The sequence below is a fragment of the Schistocerca nitens genome, chromosome 4, assembly GCF_023898315.1.
Source record: "Schistocerca nitens isolate TAMUIC-IGC-003100 chromosome 4, iqSchNite1.1, whole genome shotgun sequence".
In the NCBI taxonomy this organism is placed as follows: domain Eukaryota; kingdom Metazoa; phylum Arthropoda; class Insecta; order Orthoptera; family Acrididae; genus Schistocerca; species Schistocerca nitens.
Window position 1 is genome coordinate 747092688 of NC_064617.1, and position 8838 is coordinate 747101525.

Consider the following 8838-nt stretch of genomic DNA (forward strand, 5'->3'; position numbering starts at 1 on the left):
GCTTATATACTTAGGACACATACTAGTACTGCTAATGAGATTTTGATGCAACATTTTGGTTTACTTGAAAATACATTCTGGATTTAAAGTACTTTCCGTGAGATACCAGATGACACAGTGGTTAGTTTATGTGACAGCTACACCATTTTATCACGACGCTACTAATGTGTGACACAATTTACATTGTTGCTTGTGTGCTGTATCTGCTTTAGATCTGCACAGTTTTTCTGAATTCTTCTGGAAAGTAAAACATGTTTAATAGTGACTTTGTGGTATAGCTACAATGAGACTGCCTTTTCTGTAGCACAACAATACGTTACTGTACAGTACTTTCTTCATCACGCCAATAAGCGTAATAACTACGATATCTATTCGCAAAGCATTTCACTTTCGTTTATGATGAGGTAAGTACATTGACTTCAGCAGAACTTAGCTTTCGGAGGACGATAACTACGAGACTTCCACAGAGATTATCTTACAGCATGACGCACAGTTTAGCGCTACAGTACACGTATTTGAGTGATTAATTTCGCACTTAAAACATTTATTTTTTTAAGATATTTGAAGTGCAATGATACAAGGGTTTTCCGTGAAACATTTCATTCCATTGCTATAATCTGTAACACCTGAGGGTATAATTACATTAATCCTCAGGGGGGTACACGCTTACTTTGTGTACCATGTGTTTGGTAAGCACAAGGAACCCTAGCTAATGTGGTATTTGCTTATACAACTTTACACATCGGTACCATATTTCTCTAACACACAAATTGCACAGCTATCTGATCATTTAACTGAGAGATAAACTTTTTTTACTACATCTGTGACACATGTTTACGCAATTACACAGTTGGATAATTTCACACTTATGAAATTGTATTTTGTCTGTACTTTGTGAAATGTTCATATTTTTTCTGAACCATTGTGATACTGTGTGAGCTTTGAATGTCGTATTTCTTATGGGATCATGATTTTTAAAGTACATTTGAGGTAGATGACACTTTTGACATGAGCAGAGATTTTTTTTAGGTTTTGAAATTATTGAAGGAAGCTACGACGATTTTGAGATTTGGCTGAGGTTTTATGATGTTATGATAACGATGTGTATTACGTTGTTGCGGTATGTTTATGATCAATAAGCTGATGCTGTATGAGTTATTTGATTATGCTACGTATCTGTGATGATGAAATATTGAAGAAGTGTCGACGAATAAGGTAAGAAATAATGAGTAGTGGTTAGGGACGCTGATTTGTGAAAAAGGTTGTTGGTAACCAAGAATCGTACTTTAAGAGTTATGAAATGTGTGTAAATGCATGAATGTATCACAATGCCGACGAAAACGTTTTGAACACTGTTATATTCATAGGATTTTGTATCTACACATTTGCAACGAAAATTCTCGACCTGTAAAATTTTTTATATGAGACTGCCACTGTAGCGGAAACTGCTGTCGTAAATATTTCCGTAAGAAAGTTAAGTGACCACCTGCACGTAATGCGTCGTGGGCACCCAGATGGGCGACAGTCGCCTGGAATGAAGTCATTAGTGTGTGCCAGTGGCGCAGGTGGAGAAGAAAAAAAAAGGGAGGCCATTATCCTCGCTATTGATGTTCTCTTGTAGAGAGCATCGCAAAAACGACACGGTCGAACTTGAAAACAGATGATTACACTGTGGAGCTCTTAATTTATGATATTTACTAAAATGCCTAATGAAACGATGAGAAACATTTCACGGCTATTGTCTTGCTAATTGAGAGAAATGCCATATGGCTTGCTTTATTTATTTATTAACTCATTTTGTTTAATATCTAGTTTCTAGCTGCACTACAGCATTGGTAAAAATAAAATTTTAAAGATGTATTAATATAAATATTTTGTCTACAGATCGAGTAAATAATCATTTTTTTCAAAAAAATGAGGGAGCACAAAAAGACATTTGCCTTCACAGGAACTGCATTCATAATTTTCTTTTCAAGTACTTCGTAATTTCTTTTCTAGAATAAATTGTGATGCATCACTCTAGTGTTAAGAAGTGAAATAGGTATTAGACATGGCCATTTTTAGTGTAATATTTTTTTCTGCTTGAGGTCTAGGTTTAAATTTTATTTGCTGCTGCTGTTTGCCAGCCATAGTGTTACTGAATTTAACTTTGTATTACTCTGTTAAGCTAGTTTTACTACTGATTTATTTTTCTTGTTGCTGCACATTGACTCATATTAGTTGTAACATTGCATTGCTTGGTAATTTAGATTTCCTGTAGCTTGCTTTGCATTTTTCCATTTTTTTGGTCATTGCTGTTTATATTAATTGTTTTGTGCTGCTGCATTGCCTCATCCCTTAGTTTAGCATCTGAGCTCAGTAGATTTAAGTTAGCTTAAGAGGGGGTAGACTATATAAGAGAATGAGTTGCGATGAATTGGAAGAAATGCATTGAGAAGTCATACAAAAAAAAAAGTACAGAGAGCAGGTATAGATAGGACTTTTTGGAAATAATGAAGAATGAAGGGAGATCTCCAAGAAGTAAAGAAAGTTTTGTTTGCAAAATACTGCAGTAAAACAAACCCTGTCCTTTCCCCCTGTGTTATTCTGGTATGTGTTTGTTTACTCTTGTATATTTGTGTTTTTCGTGTCTTTATGTGTTTAGCTAATAAGAGTTATGTTGTAGAATTTTTCTCATAATATGTTATTTTCTTTGTAAAGATGTTTAGACATTATTTATTCTGTTTTTTTTTTAATTCTCATGTGTGAAGTTGATGTTTCGAAAGTTATTCTGATCTTTTATGTATGTACTCATGTCATAATTCCTGTACCACTGATGTATATGTTATTTCGATTCTTTTGTCAAGCCTGTACTACAAATGTTATCTGTATTATTATGTTCTTTAATGAGTTTTTTGTACCTTTGTTATTGTATTCTCATGTTATAAAACTGTAATTGACACCAGGTCATCAAATTACTAACTTGTAAGTTACATTTCACTGCACACGTTTCTGTTGGTCATAGTATATGGACAATATGTGAGAAGTAGGGACTGTTAGTGTTTGCACGTGTGTTAATAATTCAGCAACGGACTGGATAACAGCATTGTTGGTTCTAAGGACATTTAAAAAAAAATGTGAGTGCACAAGTGGTGGTTTATGGACTTGCTATATTGTCCGCAAGACTCTTCGATGGTGATTGTGCACCTGCACAGTCGCAACAGATGGCTGCTGGCCATCTCTACAAGGACTACAGTGGGTCTGCATCTTTCATGACCCACCAGTACCATTATTTCTACAAGGACTGCAGTGGGTCTGCACCTCTGGTGGCCCACCAATGCCGTAATCTCTACCAGGACTGCAGTGGGTCTGCTCTGTGATGACCTACCAAACGATATTCTTCAAAACTTCGATTGACTCCGCTGTGGGTTTGCTCTGTTGTGGCCCATTACCTGTCAGCATGTCAAGAGTCAGCACTGTCTTTCTGTTGGAAGGACAACACTACTTCTTCAAGACTGCATGGAAATTTACTACTTCTGTGTGCAATTTCTTTTACTAATGAGACTTGGTGAAAAAAAACTGTAATTACTATTAATATGAATGATCAGGACTATCTTTATGGACTGTGAGAAAATTTTAGCTTTTGACCAACATTGTATCAATAAGTGTGTGCATTTGATTTCTTTGTTATTGTAATTACGATTATGAAAAATTTTAACAAATATGTATTGCCCAGTGCCCAAAACAATTTGTAAAATTTTTTGTGGGGAGCATGGGGGCTATGTAAGTAGGCTGTTTAAGTTTTTTTATTGGTAACGCCACCTCTGTATGAAAATCACTGGCTGTGCTGTGTGCAGTCTGTGGCTGCTTTGCATTGTTGTAATACTCGCCATTGTAGTGTTAGGCAGCTGGCTGTGAACAGCGCGTAGCGTTGCGCAGTTGGAGGTGAGCCGCCAGCAGTGGTGGATGTGGAGAGAGAGATGGCGGAGTTTTGAAATTTGTCATGAACTGCTATATATATTATGACTATTAAGGTAAATACATTGTTTGTTCTCTATTAAAATCTTTCATTTGCTAACTATGCCTATCAGTAGTTAGTGCCGTCAGTAGTTTGAATCTTTTATTTAGCTGGCAGTAGTGGCGCTCGCTTTATTGCAGTAGCTCGAGTAACCAAGATTTTTGTGAGGTAAGTGATTTGTGAAACGTATAGGTTAATGTTAGTCAGGGCCATTCTTTTGTAGGGATTTTGAAAGTCAGATTGCGTTGCGCTAAAAATATTGTGTGTCCGTTTAAGCACAGTCGTATAAAAAATTTTTTCAAAGGGGACGTTTCACTGGTTATAAATCATCGTTCAGGGCAGGCCTAGACAGGGAACGTCATTTAGTGAACTCTTAGAAGTGAACAGAGAGTTGTTAATTTCATTTGCTGATTTGTGTTAGCAGAAGAGCCAACACCGTGTTACGAGTGGAGGCCGAAATGCACGCGTTTTAGCTCACGCAGTCTGGCATGAAGAGGGAGGAACTATACTGACGTGAGGTCTGGAACATGACAGGGAATGAGAATTCAGAAAGCGGACATAATTAGTTTGATACTTAACTTTAATCCATTAATGATGAACGTCGCTCTTTACGGTACATGAGTCACAATTTATCTGTTCAGAAGACATTCTTGAAGATAGTACTGATAGTAACTGAATATGGCGCCATGCTAGGTTGTAGCAAATGACGTAGTTAAATGTTATGCTAAACTGTCGTCTCTGCAATTGAGAGCGTCTGTAGACAGTGAAACATCGCTAGCAAAGTCGGCTGTACAACTGGGGCGAGTGCTAGGGAGTCGCCCTAGACTAGACCTGCCGTGTGGCGGCGCTCGGTCTACAATCACTGATAGTGGCGACACGCGGGTCCGACGTATACTAACGGACCGCGGCCGATTTAACGGCTACCACCTAGCAAGTGTGGTGTCTGGCGGTGACACCACATGCTGTGTACTGAGAAATTTACTTACGATTATTTGCACTTAGCCATTGAGGGCATTTTTTCTGTTACATTACATGCAGTGTTGCAGGCTGCATTATTCAACAAGTCACAAAGATATGTAATCCTTTTTAACTCATTTGTGTGACTTTGTTACAGTTTTGTGGGAGTGTTGTACAACCTTCGTTCTCCTATCCTTTTACCTGACCTCGGGGCATAGTTGTGTAATAGTGGAAGGGAAAATTGCCTTAGCGGTGTACTGCGCCAGAAGCCGCTTCATGAACTCACAAACAAGGCCTACCGCAACAACAGTGGCAACTTGGCCTCCATAGTGGTAGCGACGAAGCATTTACAAAACATCTTCGGTAAAACAGACGTAACCGCCGAAAAGTCTACAGGTGAATGAATTTACTTCGAGTAAAATAACTTCGCTTTGACGTTTTAGCGAATCGAGAGCCGGCAGACCGAAATTCTTTCAACTCCACGTGTTCCCCATTTTATCGTTTCAAGCAGTACCTTGTCAAGCGTTGATGGCTGCCGGGCTATTTCTCTATCGTCTAAGTTACCCAGATAGGACCAGTGAGCCATACTTCTACATGTACCTCATCTCCTACCTTCCAAACATCACGAATGTTCTCCCCATGTCACCACGAATAACAAAGGTCCCGTGTTCAAGTCGCGTTCCGTCAACAGTTTCAATCTGCATGGAAGTTTCATATCAGCGTACACTCCGCTACAGAGTGAAAACTTCATTCTGGAAATCACTAAGTTATTTTATTCCAGTGACATCGTCGGCTAAGTTTATATCATCGATTAGCAGATAGTCGTCATTATAAATAATCGCTGCAACAACTGTAAAAATTTACTACTTTCAGTGCCCTCTGCGCTTTCGAGCGAAGACCAGTCACATTAATTTGCATTAAGGGATACTTGACGAACAGTAAACATTGATGATGTAGCAAAATCACTGTTTATTCCATCTGCCACCCATACTGTCTGCTGCCGGCCAGCTGGGAATCACAAGAACAAACACGAAAGTCATTTCGTTGTTGCCTTAACAACGGACCGGTTCTCACTGCCTTGTTACCTTTGACTTCGCGCCAGCGACTGACTGGCAAGGTTGGCTCGTCGCGGGAAGCAGCTGGGGAATTAGCCGCCAAATACACACCAGCTGGTCAAACAATGGCCGCAGCTACTCGGGTCGTTGTTTTACTGGGAGTTGGGTAACATTCGGCACGACCCGCAAGTTGTCAGGAGCTCTCTCCGGTGTGCCCTCGGGGCGTACAGAAAGTTCGGATCTGCTACTGTACGGGTCCTCGTTACATTGTACAAGCGCTCCCGCGTCCATTATAGAAACTAATTATTATGGTTACTAAAAGCAAGTGTGTGTTCGCGGTAGGTTTTCTCCAAATACATTAAAATGTACAAGAGAAAGATAAGCAAATAGGGTGAACTATATACTCTCAGCAAAATGAAAAATAAAGACACGACGCGACACGGAAGAATAACCAGGATGGGACAGAAATCGGTAGATGCGATGCACATGTACAGACAAACAAATGATTATAATTATAGAAAAAATTCATGATTTATTCAAGACAAAGAGCTTGTGCATTGAGGGTGACCCGCACAGTAATTTAAGCAACAAAAGGAGCCGCCACCGACGCTTTAAGAATAGACGATTTCCAAATACCCCTACAGCTAAGAGGTCCTTTTTATCCGATACATTCCTTTTGAGCTGTTACCTATTTTTGATCAAATCACTGAAAAGGCAATGCACGAATTATGGATGTGAATCTGTTTCACACAAAAAACTTCAAACGAACCCCTCTGCTAACGAGAAGCCAGGATAAATGACGGAATTTAATCCCATTAATCTTACAAAGCACAGTATTACCATGATTTAGATGTCCGTGTGACATCCTGGAGAACAAAACCGTAGGACATACACGACATGCTACAAAATATGAGTAGGCCAGACAAGAGCTACAACATGTCATGTACGCAGCTGATTACAGCTCGCTTGTATAATACGCATACATCCCTAGGACAGTGAAGCGCAGAATACTCCTACAGTCCAACTATTGCAGCCCTCAAAATGGATGATCTGCTTTATGAAGCGTCCATAAAAACAGCGGAACCACTGTTAATGGGAGAAGAAATGTGTTATTGGGAAGAAATGTTTTAGACCTAAACGATACTTTCAAGTTCCGATAGTGCATAGCAGAAATTTAAAAAAATCTGAGACGGGGCAAGCAAGCTAACAGGTGTATTTTGAAAGTAATGGAGGCCACTGCAGAAGCAACGAAAATTATAGTAGAAGATTGTTTTTATGGGTGAAAGAACACCCATGAAATAGCAGAATCCGGAACAGATAAGCTTTTAGCAGGGAGGGCATTACAGATTTTCAGCTTCACCTAGCGTCAACTCCAATAGTTTCAAAAATGCTATGCAGAAATCTGGATGCCATAACTGGAAGCTTGAATGTTATGTGTATTAGCAACATGAAGGTGTCAAGTGAGAGGCAGAACGCTACGTTAAATTGTAGGCGCATAATGTAAATCCAGTGTTAAGCTTTGGCGAATTTCGTGACAGAAGCCCCTTCCCCTCCGTTAATGTACGCAGTCTCCTACATCGCTTGCACTACACCAAAGTTCAAGTCAACAGGGTACCTGTACTCCAGAAGAAAACGCGAAGTATCCTTTTGTGCACCATCTACGAGTATATCTACGACGAATTTAACATAAATACAGATTCTGGTTACGAACCGAATGTCACACGTTAAATCCAATAAAAACGGAGTTGTCCTAAAATATAATGCAAAAGTAATAACAGCTGGATACATTATTTAAATTTCGTAGATGATCGAATATGAAATACTCTATCTCGCTGTAATCTTGCTATTTAACTTCACAACTTTTGCTCCTAATTATAAAGCTATGTTACTATTTAACATTTAAACATAATTCCAAATTGCGAACATTGCCTTATTTATTATCCACAGGGATTCTTCGTAAGTTATTATTCGATTATATGGTGTTATAACGGCTTGCAGGAATAAAAGTAAGTCTTGCTACTATAGAATATTGAGGTAGCTATGTTAGTGTGTATACAGGGATAATTAAGTTCATCAATTCCTCAGTTCATTAATACCTACTTCAGTTGTAGGAACCATTAGTTGTCTTATATAGACTCAGTCATTTCAGATCGGTCGAGTGTGGTAGCTAAAAATTCCAGAATATTACCCGTTTCCGTATTTTAAGGTGCACGGTAATGCATGGATGTTCGCGCAGTAAACTAACGGAGAATGAATGCTCGTAAAACCCACAACCCAGATGCTGAGAGCAGCACTTGAACATCACGTGGCAACGCTGAAAACTGAAAACCTCTTCAAGATACCAACTTAATGCAGCTGACTACATTGGTCTTCCAAATGAAAATATTCACCTCAAACATGTTTCGATGCGTTTAGCTTCAGTTAAAGAAGGTGATTATAAAACAGTGGCCACACTGGACTGGGTACAATTTTTTGACTAGATCAGATAGAAAAAGGGCCGTCCACTGTTACGAGGCGACTGTGAATATCTAACTAAAATAGTTCACCATACGAAGGTCAATACCTCTACATCTACGTGATTACTCTGCTTCTCACAATAAAGTGCCTGGCAGAGGGATCAATGAACCACCTTCAAGCTCTCTCTCTACCTTCCAGTCTCGAAAGTCACGCGGGAAAAAGGAGCACGTAAATTTTTCTGTGCGAGCCCTGGTTTCTCTTATCTTATCGTGATGATCATTTCTTCCTATGTAGGTGGGTGCTGACAGAATGTTTTATCAATCGGAGGAGAAGATCCCGTCGCAACGAGAAACGCCTTTGTTTTAATGATTG